At 45.5% G+C, this 17426-nt stretch overlaps 1 protein-coding gene across 4 annotated transcripts in view; it reads left to right on the top strand.

Annotated features, from left to right (window-relative positions):
* Positions 1-4599: 4599 nt before the first annotated feature.
* Positions 4600-17426, top strand: part of MICU1 (mitochondrial calcium uptake 1) — a 262988-nt gene continuing 250161 nt past the window's right edge. For all 4 annotated transcript variants that reach the window (XM_044297988.1, XM_044297989.1, XM_044297990.1 and 1 more), the window contains exon 1: positions 4600-4755. The gene's annotated coding sequence lies outside the window, so the exon portion shown is untranslated. The remainder of the gene's footprint in view (positions 4756-17426) is intronic.

Genomic DNA, 17426 nt, shown 5'->3' on the forward strand with positions numbered 1-17426 from the left:
CTGGTAAGTGACAGCAATGCGCCGCACAGACCTGTCACTTACCAGTAGGAGGAGCTCCCGGACGGACACAGACATCGCAGCTCCCAGGTAAGTATGAATATTTTACTATTGTACTATTGCTAAGTAACCATGGCAACCAGGGCTGCAGTAGCGTCCTGGTTGCCATGGTTACCGATCGGAGCCCCAGCGATTAAACTGGGACTCCGATCGGAACTCCACTGCCACCAATGATCGGGGGGGGGGGGGGGAGATGGGAGGCCGCACACTGGCCACCAATGTTGTTAATGCTATAGAGGGAGGGGGGCCGATGGGGGGCGCACACTGTGCCACCAACTAATAATTATTACAATACAGGGAGGAAGTGGGGGGCCGATGGGGGGCGCACACTGTGCCACCAATGAATAATTATTACAATACAGGGAGGAAGGGGGGGCCGATGGGGGGCGCACACTGTGCCACCAACGAATAATTATTACAATACAGGGAGGATGGGGGGCGCACACTGTGCCACCAACGAATTATTACAATACAGGGAGGAAGGGGGGGGGGCGCACACTGTGCCACCAACGAATTATTACAATACAGGGAGGAAGGGGGGGGCGCACACTGTGCCACCAACGAATTATTACAATAGAGGGAGGGAGGGGGGCCGCACTGGCCACCAATGATATTCAAACTGGGGAGGGGGGAGGGGTCTGCCCCCTGCTCTCTTACAGGGGGATATGATAGTACAATTAACCCCTTCAGGTGCCACACCTGAAGGGGTTTATCGTGCTGATCACGGCCCCCTGTAAGAGATCGGGTGCTGCCAGGCAGCAGGGGGCAGTCTTGTACACAGTTTGTAGTGTATTCTAACTAGAAGCGTCCCCATCACCATGGAAACGCCTCTGTGTTAGAATATACTGTCGGATATGAGTTTTCACGAAGTGAAAACTTAGATCTGAAAAAGCTTTTATGCAGACGGATCTTTGGATCCGTCTGTATGAAAGTAACCTACGGCCACGGATCACGGACACGGATGCCAATCTTGTGTGCATCCGTGTTCTTTCACCGACCCATTGACTTGAATGGGTCCGTGAACCGTTGTCCGTCAAAAAAATAGGACAGGTCATATTTTTTTGACCGACAGGATACACGGATCACGGTCTCGGCTGCAAAACGGTGCATTTTCTGATTTTTCCACGGACCCATTGAAAGTCAATGGGTCCGCGAAAAGAAACGGAAAACGGCACAACGGCCACGGATGCACACAACGGTCGTGTGCATGAGGCCAAAGTGACACATGTCAGATTTGCTAAAAATGGCCTGGGCAGGAAGGTGAAAAATGGCTTGGTCCTGAAAGGGTTAAACACATTATTGTCTCAAAGATAAGAAAACATTTGACGGCGAGAACAGGAAAGCATGCAGTGCTATTCTGCCATCAAAAAGACAATGTCGTAAGCCAGTGGCACTTGTCAGGTGCCATTGGTATCCGCCCTACGATGGATCTGACAGACTGATGTAAGGAGACCCTAACACTATCTACATAGTCATGCCTCATTTTCTGTACAGTTTAGGCTACTTTCACATTAGAGCTAGCAGGGTCTAACAGCCTGCCGGATCCGTACTAACGCTTGCCCGTGTGTGCCACCGGAAGTCCGGTCCCATTAACGGGTGGGAGATGCGGCTGCAGCACGGAAAACATGCAGAGCGGTGGCCGGACAACAATTACGGCATGCTGCAGTTTTTTCTGTCCGTCCGCTTCTTAGCATGTTTGCAGTGCTGCGGCCGGATCATTATAGTGAAAGGGGCCGGAGCGGATTTCAGGCGCCACACCTGGCCTAGCGTTAGTACAGATCCGGCAAGCTGTTCCCCTGCCGAACCCTGCTAACACTAATGTGAAAGTAGCCTTGTTCACACTTGTCATCTGCTCTGTTCTGAACTTTTGCAATCTTTTTTGTGTTGCTGTTGAACAGACAAACTGATGTGACAGGACCTGTTATGCTGTCCGTGTTTTTTACATCTCCATTGAAATGAATGGGTCCACATCCGATCCGCAAATAAACGTGGATCGGATGTGGAGCAAAAATACAGTTGTGTGAATAGGGCCTCAGGCCTCTTTCACACGACCGTTTTTTTTTTTATTCCATTTACAGGCCGTATACGCAACCATTAATTTCAATGGTTCCGAAAAAAAAAACGGAATGTACTAGGTATGCATTCCGTTTCCGTTCCGTTGAAAGATACAACATGTCCTATTATTGCCTGCAAATCACGTTCCATGGCTCCATTTAAAGGCTCATTCACATGAACGTTTTTTGCGTTCCGTATGAGGGCGGTTTATTGCGGTCTGTATACGGAACTATTCATTTCAATGGGTCCGCAAAAAAACTGAGCATTCCGTTTCCGTATGTTCGCAATTCCGTTCCGCTAGATTGAGTCTTGTCCTATTCTTGTCCGCAAATCACATTCTGTGGCTCCATTCAAGTCAATGGGTCTGCAAAAAAAACGGAACACATATGGAAATGCATCCGTATGTCTTCCGTATCCGTTCCGTTTTTTGCGGAACCATCTATTGAAAATGTTATGCCCAGCCTAATTACTGTATACGCCATACGGAAAAATTGAACAGAAACGGAAACACAACTGAAACAAAAAACGGAACGGATACGTGAAAAACGGTCCGCAAAGCACTGAAAAAGCCATACAGTAGTGTGAAAAAGCCCTAAGTCAATAGGTCTGCAAAAAAAGGAACACATACGGAAATGCATCCGTATGTCTTCCGTATCCGTTCCGTTTTTGCAGAACCATCTATTGAAAATGTTATGTCCAGCCCAATTTTTTCTATGTAATTACTGTATACTGTATATTCCATACGGAAAAACGGTACGGAAAAACGGAACAGAAACGGAAACACAACGGAAACAAATACCAATGGATCCATGAAAAACGGACCGCAAAACACTGAAAAAGCCATACAGTCGTGTGAAAGAGGCCTTATAGTGTCGCTTGCAATTAATGGGTTATTTATTGATTTGATATTAGCCCCTTCACGCATTATGACGTAACTGTACATAATAATGTGTGAGTGGATGGATGGATGTATGGTGCGCTCCATACACGGCGCTCCATACACGGCGGGTGCCGGCTGTATCATACAGCTGGCAGACGCCCACACTGACAGGGAGAGGTGATGGCGCTGCCCCTGTCATTTAACCCCTCAGCAATGATCACAGCACCTGCGAGTGAAGGTGGAGGGATGCAGGTCCCTCTGCCTTCCGATCGGAGCCCCTGCAGTAAAATCTCGCAGCTCCGATTGGTTGCTATGGCAGCCCGGATGCTGCTAAAGCGCTCCAGGCCTGACATGACACTCTCCATACTGAGCAATGCACATAGGCACATGAGGCACAGCTTAGAATGGAGACTGAAAAATCCTATTCATCGTAGAGATCTAGTATGGTGAATAGAAGAGGAGATAAAAAGATCCTATGAACTAGGCCTTTAGTTATAGAAAAAAGTTAAAATGTAAATTTTAAAATTTAAATCTAAAAAAAATAAATTAAAAAATTAAAAGTTTAAATCATCCCCATTTCCGAATTTTACATATAAAAATATATAAACAAAAAATGTAACATGTATTGCTGGGTCCAAAAATGTCTGAACTATTAAAATATATTTTTTTTAATTCCTGTATGGTGAATGGACAAAAAATGAAAAACACGCGACTCAAATTTTTTTGTCATCTTGTTCCCCCCCCCCCCCCCAATAAAATCCAGCAATCAAAAAGATGTACATACCACAAAAAATACAGTTTGTTATGCAAAAAAACAAGCCCTCATACAGCTCTGTGGACCGAAATATAAAAACGCGTTATGGCTGTCAGAACATTTGGATTCATTTTTTTTCAAACTATTTTCATTTTTTTTAAAGTAGTAAAAAAAAAAAAAAAACCTATACAAGTTTGGTATAGCTGCATTTGTATTGAGCCACAGAATAAGGATGTCAGGTCATTTTTAGCGCACAGTGAACGCTGTGATGTTAAAACGCCCAGAACCTTGACGGAACTCTGTTTTATTTTGTTTTTGCCACACAAATAATGTTTTCCCCCTTTTGCAATAAAAGGTATGGTAGTATGGTAAATTAAAAAAATGCGTGTTCCGCAAAGATTAAGCCCTCATACATGTGATTAAAAAAATAAAAAAGTTATGGTGATTGGAACGTGGGGAGATTGAAAGTGAAATGAATATAGACCTCGATATCCTGAGATATCCTCAGGAAAGGTCATATATCAGATTGGCTGGGGTCCGAGGACAGCTCACCAAGCAGTGTCACATTGTATGGCAGCTGTCATGCAGTCTGTGGCTTAGTACATGGGACAGTTCCAGTGATGACAGGTACAGACTTCCTTAGGGGTAAATAATATCAGCTGCCCCTTCTATAATCTGCCCCTGTGGGAAGTCCTGTCTAATTATCAGCATTTCCAGAGATTCCCTTCTCCATATCAGCTGGAAAACACACTTTCTGTTCACGCTTTCTTAGTGTTCCCTTTCAATAAAGTTTTTTCCACTGCGTCGTAAAGCATTGTGGGAAGTGTAGTTCTTTTCGCTTCCTGTCTGTGCAGCTTGTATGTAGTTGCGCTGTGCTGTGTGACAGGCAGTGTCTCCAGTGAGGGAGCCGCGGATCGTTTACTCAGTACCCGGAACCAGACCCGTGTTCCCCAGAAGACAGGGGAGCAGTGTCCGGAGAGAGGCGCCACTGGACGGCTGCAGAGGCCAGGTGGGGACGGCAGAGGACCGCGGGTGTGTGCGGTAGCGGGCGGGTGTATGGACTGTATGAAGCCATACTGGTAGTCACTGGGGTAATGAGCGCCCTCTGCTCCTCCCAGGCTACAGAGCCGTTTCTGACAATGTATCTGACTCATGTTGGCAAACTGTAAGCAAGTTGTCAGTAAATCAGGGGTAAATGTCTTGGAGTTATTCTGTATGTAGTCACATTTTCTCTATATGCTCTGAGTTTGAGAAGAGGGAAACCCACCCGAAAGAGGTTTTCTAGGGTTAAAACAAATAGGGGTTTTCTGAGATTAAAATACTCATGGGATGTTTGTGAAGGCACCGGTGCTCCTGTAAGCGCTGCCGCAGCTTTTCCTAGCCCGGTGACGGCACGTTTAGGGATGAGCGAATTCGCATAAAACTGCGTTCCAATACTGTACGGAGCAGGAGCTCTGTACAGTATTAGAATATATTGGCTCCGATGAGCTGAAGGTACCTTGGAACCGAACCCGAGTTCAGGAAATAGTTTTTTTTACAGTACAAATTAATTTCTGAAGTTATGTGAAGTCTCGCGAGACTTCGCAAAGTAATAACTTCGGCTCATCTGAGCCAATACATTCTAATACTGTACGGAGCTCCTCTGTGACTCGACTAAAGATGTTTCATCCGAAGTCGATTCGCTCATCCCTAGTCATGTTGAACAGTCACGTGGCCTGTAATAAGGTCCAGCGGCGATCAGACCACTTGCCGGCATAATGGAAGACAGCTGGCATTTACACCGTATCATCTCTGACGGTGATGTGAACCCAGCCTCAGCAAAATGTGGTTTTCGAATGCTTTGGCCCAACTGGCATTTCATAGAATTAAAGGGGGTCTGCACTTTGTTTAAACTGATGATCTATCCTCTGAACATCTGATTGGCGAGGGTCCGACACCCGGGACCCCTGCCGATCAGCTGTTTGAGAAGGCAGCGGCGCTATGCAGTGCTCCAGACTAAAAAAAAATACCTGAACTGAAAAATTTAGGAGCCAAATAAAATTTTTAGTTGCCAAATCGAAACCGAATAAAATTTTTGGTATCATGACAATGCTACGCCGATTTTTGGTATCATGACAATGCTACGCCGATTTTTGGTATCATGACAACGCTACGCCGATCAGATCGGCGTAGCTTTGTCACCATAAAAAAGTATGGTCACCATAAAAAAGTATGGTGAAAAACTTTTGTCACCATAAAAAAGTATTGCAATACTCAATACCACACGGAAAAAAAAATGGAAAAAAAGCCGCGTGCCTTTTGCATTTTATCAAACGTTCGGCCCATAATAGAACAGTCCGATCCTATTTTTTTGGGGTGACAAGGTGACTAAAAAATGGCGAATCGCATGGTTTTTATTTATTTCTGTTACGGTGCTCACCGCATAGGAGATATTTTTTTAAATAATTTAATAGTTTGGACTTTTCGGACGCAGCACTATGTAATATGTTTATTTATTTATTGTTTATATATTTTATATGTAATATTAGGAAAGGGGGGATTTAAACTTAATATTTTAGAGTACTTTCACACTAGTGTTTTTCTTTTCCGGCATAGAGTTCCGTCACAGGGGCTCAATACCGGAAAAGAACTGATCAGGCATATCCCCATGCATTCTGAATGGAGAGAAATCCGTTCAGGATGTCTTCAGTTTAGTCATTTTGACTGATCAGGCAAAAGAAAATACCGCAGCATGCTACGGTTTTATCTCTGGCGAAAAAAAACTGAAGACTTGCCTGAATGTATTAGTGCCGGATCCGGCATTTAAAATACCGGAATGCTGGATCCGTCCTTCCGGTCTGCGCATGCATGAGGTGCAGTGATGGCCATGAGGTGAGGTGCAGTGATAGCCAGCTCGCATTAATCGCCCGCGAACATATGCGTGCTGCCATCTTTTTTCACTAAACCGGCGAGGCACAGGTAACCCCTGTGCGCGAGCCAGTCTGAAAACAAGTGTGGTCAGCGGGAGCAGGCAGTTCAGAGAACAGCCACCGGGGGCCCTCATCGGGCTGTTCTCGGAACTGCCTGCTCCCGGTGACCACATTTGTTTTCAGACCGGCTCGCGGCACAGGCACAGGTAAAGGCTTACCTGTGCCTCGCCGGACTTGTGATGGCACGGGCGAACAATGCGAGCTGGCCATCACTGCACCTCATGTCTGTGGAGGCTCCAATCCTGGTTTGGGCTCCCAATCACTGATGGAAATCACTGACAGTGAGTGAGGCTTAATACGGGCACCTGTGTCAGGAATAGATTAGCTATTTCGCCATTACTGTAGCTTGTGACGGGTACCGCTAGAGAAGCGGTCTGCATATTTTACTCAGGTATGGATTAGTATAAGGACAGTTGAAAATGTTGACTTTATTGACGTTGATGCGCTGTGATCCAGACACTGGTAAATGTCTGGTTCATGGCATCTATAATGGTCTAATTGGATGCAGAGGGATGATTAGATGAGCAATGCTCATCTTCACATTACGTTTCTGGGGGGGGGGGGGGGGGAGACCCCAGTATGTGAGAGAACAAGTATGCTCTGGTTGGTAGCATGCACTGGAGTCCATGTTATCCTCAACCTCGGGTTTTAAATAATCCAGCTTTAAAATAAGACCTGGCTTGCATCTCTAGCTGCTACACAGCCTGAGATCAAGCCATCAGTAGCAAGAATGTATAAGATACTTCCTTGTCCGGGAAAGAGTTAAACTGATTTGTTCGGCCGTATAGCTGATTCACTCATCCCGTATATTCTGTTCAAATACATGTGAACAGTAGTCCCATTCTGCATATTGGGCCTGCATCTGCCCCTTTTCATGGGCCATTGACCAGCCCTTTTTAGTACAGTGCCTTAGGAGGAGGATCTCCAAACCGAAAGAAAACGCTTCAGTTTTGTTCCCTTTCATTGTCATTGGGGACAAAACTGAAGAAACCGGAACAGAGTGCAGCAGAATGCATTCCGATCCGGTTTGTTGCATTCCCATGTCGGTCAGGAAACCGCTGCTAGCAGCTTTTTTTGTGTGCAGCATGGGAAACTGACGGAGCCGGATCCGGCAACAAAAACCATGCAAGTCAATGGTGCCGGATCCGTTTTTTTCAGATACAAAAAAAATAGATTAGGCTCCCATTGACTTACAATGGTTTTAGCACTGTATCCGGTGTGTTCATTTTCAGTATAATACAACCGGATCTGTTCAGAACGGATGCAGCTGGTTGTATTATCCAAATGGATCCCATGCAGGATTGCATAAAACGCGCATATGAAAGTAGCCTTAGCCGATCATTGGTGACATAGCCATCTCGCGGCTATAGTGCACATGTGTGTCAGGACCACATACTGGATGGAGTTAGTCAGGGTGCTCTGCACCCCAAAACATTCGTATTATTTAACATCTGCCCATTTACATGAATTGTCTCCCAGATTATGGTTTTACTCATTAGTTTAGTTGACTAGTAGTCCTTCCCAGTTTGCGCTTGCGCAGTTACAGTAGTGACACCTTATTGATGTTCTAGTGTCCTAGGTTGCCTCGAGAAGTTAGACATCACTTGTAGGCCTTACCAACCACCTGATGGCGTTCATGGTAACCTGACCACGCTAGCAGAGGAGCTTTGACGTGCGCAGTACTTACCTTATACCAAGAGTTTTCATCTTGCTGTGCCCTCCTTCTTACCAACTCGTACCCAGCTTCTTTCATACCCAGTTCTATGCAGAGTTCCCAGACTCTGACAAGCTGGACTGGCAGGAAAAGAAGCTGCTTGGCGTCAGTTTAGGCGACTTTCACATCAGCATTTTTTATTCAGGTTTTGAGATCCAGGTTTTTTCCGTTACTGAAAAAAAAAAAAAAAAAAGATCCAGCACCATTGACTTACATTGATCTTCATGCCATATCCGGTTCGTTCAGTTTCGCAGACCGGACACACAACTGCAGCTTGCAGCTGTTTTCTGTCCGGTCAAAAAACGGAACAAACCGGAACGGAAAGCATCCTGATCTGTTTTGTCCCCATTGACAATGAATGGGGACAAAATGGAAGCGTTCTGCCGCGGTTTTGAGATACTCTGCCGGATTTTAAAACCGGAATGCGGAATGCAAAATGCATGTGTGAAAGTAGCCTTAGCCATCCCCATCTCGGGCTGCAGTCCATGGCCTTATTGCTGCCCTTCAGCCTTGTATTTAGAACCACGTTTGGGATCATGTACTATGGGAAAGCTTGGCACCATGTAGCTCCGTCAGCTATTACTGTGACAACTTTGGGAAATGATATTTGCAGACAAGTCCTCGTTGGGCATGCTGTGAATGGAGGTTGCAGTTCTCATTAGAATGCTGAAGTATCTCTATTCTAAACTGTCCCGGGCCATAGTGTGTATAGGTGCCAGAAGCCAAGCGTATCATCTCAGCCGTATGAAGTCACACAGATTCCCATCCTCGCAGTGTCACTCCGCTTAACTTATCCATTAGGGAAATCCCTCAAAACCTCCATTAACCTTTCCAGCAAGAACAACCTTTTCAAGAACTTGTCCTACCCGCTGTGAATGACAATATCTCCTAGTCTCCTCTGCCTGAATGTGTTTCATTGAAGAATATATTTTACCTTTATCCTGTACAATTAAAGAGCGTGTAAGGCTAGGTTAGTGGAAATGCTGGAAGTGCCACAGCAAAGGGGGGCATTTACCATCCGGTGTATGTCAGGTTAGTTCTGTGCACTTGTGCCACATCTATGGTGCACGGTAATCCATTTGGTGGAAGCACCCTGTAGTAAAAGTACGGCTGGGGGATGCCTGGCGTGGTGGTGTGAATTATTAGTAACATTTTAAAAAGTTGCACTTCATAAATGTTACACAAAAGTGTAGTACATGGAAATCCTGACCGTATTTTCACTCCACTTTTAAGGCTACTTTCACATTAGCGTTTTTTTGCAGACCCGTCATTGATCTGCAAAAATGCTACCGTTACCATAATACAACCGCCTGCATCCGTCATGAACGGATCCGGTTGTATTATGTCTTCTCTTCTCTCATAGAAAACAGATCCGTCCCCAGTGACTTACATTGTGTAATCCATCTTGCTTCGCACCACATCGCGGACAGAAAAACGCTGCTTGCAGCATTATTCTGTCTGCGATAGGAGCCCAACCAAATGGAACAGAATGCATTTTGGTCACTCCGTTTCGTTCAGTTCAGTTTTGTCCCAATTGACAATGAATGGGGACAAAACTGAAGCGTTTTTCTCCGGTATTGAGATCCTGTGATGGATCTCAATAGCAGAATTGAAAACACTAATGTGAAAGTAGCCTTAAAGTTGGGCCAGAAAGTGTCAAAACTTTATGAAACCAAAACAAGTGAACCGGATTTGATAAATGTTTCCCAGAATCCCTAATACCAGATTTCCCCATCCTTAAAAAAAAAAAAAAAAAAAAAAAAAAAAAAAAATGCAATGCACCTTGTATTCTAACGACCAAGCACAATAGCATGTCTGATGCAACCTTGTTCTTTAAAGGGTTATTTTGGTTAGATTAAGTGATCCCATACCCACAGGATAGGGGATTACTATTAGATCACTAGGACCCCACCGTTTGATGATCAGGATGATAAAACTTTGACTGATGTCCCAAAGTAGACATGGCTTTATCTAAATTAGCTACAGGTAGTGCTTTTGCCATTTGAGGATATGGGACCTTTATGGATAAAAAATAGATTCCAGTCTTAAGAAAACTTGGGACACAGCTACATCCTTGTTTAAGCCGAATTTGGTGGTGACCTTTATGGCCAGATCACTTAAGTTGGCTTCTGCATCTGGAGGCATTACTGAAAGCTAATAACTTGGCAGATTCTTTTCCCATGTTGTCAAGGAGGGAGACGGGACAAAAAACATTTTTTAGTCCCTGACCAACGACATCTTCCTTTGGGCAGAGCGGAACATAAAATCTCTGTCTGCAGTATATCCGAAGGGGGTAGAGAATGTGACAGCAGACTTCCTGGGCCGCAGGAGAGTGGAGCCTTAAGGTAGTAGTATTCAACACCATTAGACCAAAATGGGGGCCTCCACAAATAGATTTATTCGCAAACAGACTCTATGCAAAAATTCCAGTTTATTTCTCTCTGTATTCGAGAGACAGAAAAAGTGAAGGAGCAGATGCTCTGGCAGTACCATTTTCAGCTGGGGTTTACTTTTTCCCCTCTGTCACTATTCTGAAGGTTCTCAGGAAATTCGGGAGGAAAAAGCAAAAGTGATGAACATGAAGACAATCTCTGGACCCTCCCTTGGTGTCAGGATTATTTGACACAAGGGCTGGTCCTTCATCCTCCGGTCACAAACCTGCACCTATTTCTAACAGCATGGATTCTGAAAGGATAAGTCTAAGATCAAAAGGGCTGTCAGAAAGGGTAATTGATACAAAGAGAAGCCAGCAGGAAGTCGGTAATGTGTAAAATATACCAAAAAATCTGGAAAAAAAATGTTTCCTGGTGTAGTAATTATAATTCAGAGATTGCTTCCATCTTAGATTTTCTACAGTAGGGATTTGTCAAGGGCCTTAAGCCTGGTACACAAAGGGTACAAGTCTCGGCCTTAAGTGTATAGTTGAATGAAAGGCTAGCAGTACATCCTTAGTTAGTTTGATTTCTCAAGGGTACAGATAGACTTAGAAAGAAGATGAAGTTATTTCACCATGGAATCTAAAAATGGTTTCGTCAGGTCTCACTTTGCCACCATTTGAGCCATTAGTAGAAATGGATATTAGACATTTAACCCTTTAAAGAGGACCTTTCATGGGTCCAGAATTTATAAACTAAGTATCAGTGTATGTAGGGCATACAGCGGGGATCTAATAATGCTTACTATTTTTTCTGGGCGCCGCTCCATTTGCCCACTGTGGCCCCCGTTAAATTCTCCCACCCTGTATGCTAATGGGCGTCTCCTTCTTCCTGGCTGTGAGCTGTCCAATCACAGCAGAGAGCGTAACAGCCAGGGAGAAGGTGAGTTGTTGTTTTTTTCTCCCTGGCTGTGACGCTCTCCACTGTGATTGGACAGCTCACAGCCAGGGAGAAGGAGACGCCCATTGAGAAACAGTGCAGTCTCCTCCTCCCTGCTCCAATGTGAAAATTAGCATACAGGGTGGGAGAATTTTACGGGGGCTTCAGTGGGCAAAAAATAGTAAGCGCTATTAGATCCCCGCTGTATGCCCTACATACCCTGATACTTGGTTTATAAAGTCTGGACCCATGAAAGGTCCTCTTTAACACTGTATTTCTTGTAGCAATAACCTCAACAAGAAGGATAAATGAGATCCAGGCCTTCTCGGTAAAAGAACCATTTTTGGTGATTAAAGAGGATAGAGTTATTTTAAGATTTGATGATACATTTCTTCCCAAAGTGGTTCTGATTTCCACAGAATGGAGGAAGTGACCCTTCGATCATTTTGTGAGAATCCCAAATTGAAATTGAATCTGAGCAGATGTGTACTTCATTACTTATTGGACACACAGTCCTGGAGACAATCTAATAACTTGTTTATTCAGTTCCTAGATAATAGGAAAGGGATGAAGGCATCTAAATCTACTATAACCAGATGGTTAAAGCCATATGTGAGTTTTATGAAACGATGGAGAAAGAACCACCATCTGATTTAAAGGCTCATTCTACTAGGGTGATTTCTGCTTCATGGGCTCAGAAAGCTTCAGCTTCTCTGGAGCAGATATGCAGAGCAGCTACCTGGTCAAAACCTCACACTTACAGGGTGGAGATGGATGCCAAGCAGGACCATTGATTTGGTAGGAAGGTCCTTCAGGCCATTTTCCGACCATAATTATGGAATTATCTGTTTATTCTCATGGTCAGGTGGTGAGGTGAAAAAACAAATTAGTCTTACCGATAATTCCCTTTTCAGAAAACCTCCACAACGGCACCACCTACACCCCCCCCCCCCGCCCCCCCCCCCCCTTAAAAAAAATAATCTTCTGGTGAGAGAGAGGAAATGGATGTTTGCATGCTTTGCGTCATGGGGCCTGTGGGGTTCGGAAGACACTGAAGAGAACATGAGGTGGGCCCTTTTAAAGCTTCCTGACCCCACCTGGTGGGATGAGGAGGATGATCTTATGGCCAGGTTGTGTCGTGAGGTTTTGTGAGAAGGGAATTACCGGTAAGACTAATTTGGTTTTTTTCTGGCTGGATGACCATTTTGAAGCCCACAAACCATACTTTAGAAAATTCTTATTTGGCTAACTTGGAGTTTATTATACACAGCTAACATCCCATGTATTAATTGATTTATTTAAAGCTGGAATAGTGTTTTAGCATTAATAAAGCAGTAGGTGAGATATACTAAGGCCTCCTTCACATGAACGTGTGCTTCCCGTTGCCGTATTGCGGATCCGCAATACCCGTTGCCGTATTGCGGATCCGCAATACACGGGAGCCGTTCCGTGGCCATTCCGCATCATGGATGCGGACCCATTCACTTCAATGGGTCCGAAATTCCGGAGATGCGGAATGGTGCGGAACGGAAACCTACGGGAGCACTACGGTGTGCTTCTGTGGGGTTTCGTCACGTACTTCCGTTCCGCAAAAAGATAGAACATGTCCTATTTTTTTGCGGAACGGCTGGATCGCAGACCCATTAAAGTGAATGGGTCCACAATCCACTGCGGCTGCCCCACGGACGGTTTTTGTGCATTGCGGCCCGCATTTTGTGGGCCACAGCACGACCATGGGGCGCACACGTTTGTGTGCAGGAGGCCTTATCCTGTAGATGGTGTAAGCTTAGACATGCTGTCTAGACCTCCACCATATTGATCACAGTGGCTCAGGTTGGATGGTAAATCTGGTTCAGGGATAGACTGTTATGTCTAACTCTAAAACAACTGTTGGTTGGCTCAGGTTGAGAGTTGAGACAGAATTTTATTTCAGAATTGTGGTGGAATTAAGGCAGAAAATAGCGCTTCTTAGGCCCAGCCCCTTTCTTGTGAATCCACGTCCACTTTCTGTTAAGCCGCTGCCCTTTTACAGACTAGACACAGGAACTTTCTTTAAACCTAGATGTGTCAAATTGCACAGTTTTTCTTTTTGCAGTTTATGCCAAAATCTAGGTACGCGCCTATTAGTAAAGCCGCAGCCTGTTCTTTATCTAGATAGTTCCTTATCTCCTGCACTTGATTTTGTTTCTAAATGTCCATGGAAACTAATACATTTAAAATCAGAAAAAGTTGATTCAGTGAAAATATTAGATATTTTGGAATCTTAACCCTGCCATGCTTTTTTAAATGAGAACTTACCTCCCTTGGGCATGTTGAAATCCTTTCTTCCTCTCAACATTTGCTGTTGTAGGAGAGTTAGGCTACTTTCACACCAGCGTTTCGGTGTCCGCCTGTAAGATCAGTTTCACGGCTCTCACAAGCGGCCCCAAACGGATCAGTTCAGCCCCAATGCATTCTGAATGGATGCGGATCCGTTCAGAATGCATCGGTTTGGCTCAGTTCCGCCTCCAGCGTTTTGGTGTCCGCCTGGCTGCGCGGAGCCAAACGGATCCGTCCTGACTTACAATGTAAGTCAATGGGGACGGATCCGCTTGACGTTGACACAATATGGTGCACGTCCAGCACTTATATCGTTTCAGACTGTCATGTTTCCCTCCGACCACCAGAGGCCACTGTGACTAAACAGGAACCTTTCAATGTAAAGTCAGGACGGATCCGTCTGACTAACAATTAGACTTAAAGGGACTCTGTCACCAGTTTCTAACCCCCCCTTTTATAACTATGGTTCTCTCCATGGTCCCCTTCTCATTACAAAGCTGTTGTTATAAGTTAAATCCGCCGTGTAGTTTTCATAAAAATCGCTTTTATCTAACCTGTCAATCTTCAGGATAAGGTGCCCAGGGCGTTTCTGATGGTCTGAATCTGCCGCTCTTCGCCGCCGCCGTTGGTGCCCAGCTCCTCCCATGATCCTTTCAGCGCCACCTCGATGTAATGCAATCCGCCTCCGGCTCTCCTCAGTGCCCCCTCCTCCTTTTCAAAGATCTCGCGCGTGCGCACAGGCCTGTGCCTGATGCGCCCGTGCGGACGTTTAGATTCTGCCTCGTGGAGCGAAGTGCGCGTTCGCGCGTTCGCGCATATTCGCGCGCGTTCGCGCATGTTCGCGCGCATGCGCACTTCGCTCAACGAGGCAGAATCTAAACGTCCGCACGGGCGCATCAGGCACAGGCCTGTGCGCACGCGCGAGATCTTTGAAAAGGAGGAGGGGGCACTGAGGAGAGCCGGAGGCGGATTGCATTACATCGAGGTGGCGCTGAAAGGATCATGGGAGGAGCTGGGCACCAACGGCGGCGGCGAAGAGCGGCAGATTCAGACCATCAGAAACGCCCTGGGCACCTTATCCTGAAGATTGACAGGTTAGATAAAAGCGATTTTTATGAAAACTACACGGCGGATTTAACTTATAACAACAGCTTTGTAATGAAAAGGGGACCATGGAGAGAACCATAGTTATAAAAGGGGGGGTTAGAAACTGGTGACAGAGTCCCTTTAGGCCCCATGCACACGGCCGTTGTTCACGGCCGTGTGCGGGCCGTGGAACCGCGGCCTGGATCCCTTCCTGTGAGCTGGAGCGCACGGCGTCACTGGTTGCTATGACGCCGTGCGCTACCTGCTGCCGCCGCAATACAGTACTACACTGGTATGATCTATACCAGTGTATTACTGTACTGTGCCGGCAGCAGGGGGCGCACGGCGTCATAGCAACCAGTGACGCCGTGCGCTCCAGCTCACAGGAAGGGATCCAGGCCGCGGTTCCACGGCCCGCACACGGCCGTGAACAACGGCCGTGTGCATGGGGCCTTAAACGGATACCATCGTTTGCATTATAGGTGTGGATCCGTCTGTGCAGATACCAGACGGATCCGCACCTAACGCAGGTGTGACAGTAGCCTTAGTAGACCCTTATAGTAATCTCATTTGTATGACCAACCTTTAGACGTAGACGTATCTGCGACATCAGAATTTCTTTGTATTAGCCTGAAGGACCTTTTTTGAGGTTTTTTTTTTGACGGTCTCATGCCATTCACATAGTACATGCACTGATTTTCATCTGGATGGCTGCTAGGTAATTGGATGAGCAGCTGGCAGCACCCATTCCCTGGTGAAATCAGACTCATATTAAAGGGGTTGTCTGGGCCAGAGTCTCACTTGCCTGTCATTCTTATTTGTATCTTGTTTGCACACAGAGCCAAATAATTTTCTTTTACTGCACTTTTATGACATTCATGGAGAGGAAAACATCCTAAAAATACTGTTTTTATTTGCAGTACTAGATCACCATTTCCATAAAAGCTGTTGTAAGAATATTTCTTAGAACCGTTCTTTTGCCAAAGCTGCATGTATAAGGCCTCGTTCACATTTCTGTTTTTCACTGAACTGCGCTGTCCGCATTTGCCACAGACAGCACATGTACCCATTGATCTTAATGAGTTTGTTCACACGTCAGTGGTTTTCCAATGACTGTGGGTCAGTGGAAATATCAGAGACATGCACCACTTTGGTCTGCGGGATGTGGGCCAAACACACCCGTTACATTCTATGGGTCTGTGAAAAACCACTGACACAACATGGATGGTCAGTGGTTTTTCACAGATCATTGGGTGGAGACGCTCTGGAAATTAACTTTTCAGCCGGGCAGTGTCTGTGACATACGAATGACAAACAGAAGGCAAAAAATGAACACATGGACCAAACACGCATCCTTCACAGATGAAACGCTGATGGATTTTCCACGGACGTCAAACGGAGACGGAAATGTGAACAAGGCCTTAGAGAGGACCCATCTCCAATGTGGGGTGTTAGGGCTCATGCACATGACCGGATGTATTTTGCGGTCTGCAATAAAAAGGATGACATCTGTGTTGCATCATTTATTTTTTATTTTTTTGCGGAACCATTGTGACAATACCTGTCCTTGTCCACAAAATGGACAAGAATAGGACATGTTCTTCTGGAGCATCCTTTCTCCCATTCCTTTGTCATGCCTCCTAGAAACATATGAATAAATTGACTACTGGGCATGGGCATTACCATTCTCCTTGTGTGGTGTGTCCCAGCACAGTCTGACACTGGCAGCACTGATTGGACCATGTGAGAGCGGGTAGGGAAACACCCCAACTGGTAACCTCTAGTTGTCAATTTCTAGGGGGAATAACAGAAAAACAGCACAATACAGAGTTCTAAGTAAAGATGCTCCGGAATTGTAATTTCATGAAGAACATTTGCTAAAGTATTGTTATTATGAAGAAGATTTGCTCATTTTTGCTAAGGCTACTTTCACATTAGCGTTTTTTGCGGATCCATCATGGATCTGCAAAAACGCTTCCGTTACGATAATACAACCGCATGCATCCGTCATGAACGGATCTGGTTGTATTATGTGTTCTATAGCCATGACGGATCCGTCATGAACACCTTTGAAAGTCAATGGGGAACTAATCCGTTTTCTATTGGGTCAGAGAAAACGGATCCGTCCCCATTGACTTGCATTGTGTCCACATCGCGGACAGAAACGCTGCAGGCAACGTTTTGGTATCCGCCTCCAGAGCGGAGCAAGACTGATCGGAGGCAAACTGATGCATCTGAGCGGATCCTTTTCCATTCAGAATGCATTAGGGCAAAACTG

This window comes from Bufo gargarizans, chromosome 6 (genome assembly GCF_014858855.1).
Source record: "Bufo gargarizans isolate SCDJY-AF-19 chromosome 6, ASM1485885v1, whole genome shotgun sequence".
Taxonomy (NCBI): Eukaryota; Metazoa; Chordata; class Amphibia; order Anura; family Bufonidae; genus Bufo; species Bufo gargarizans.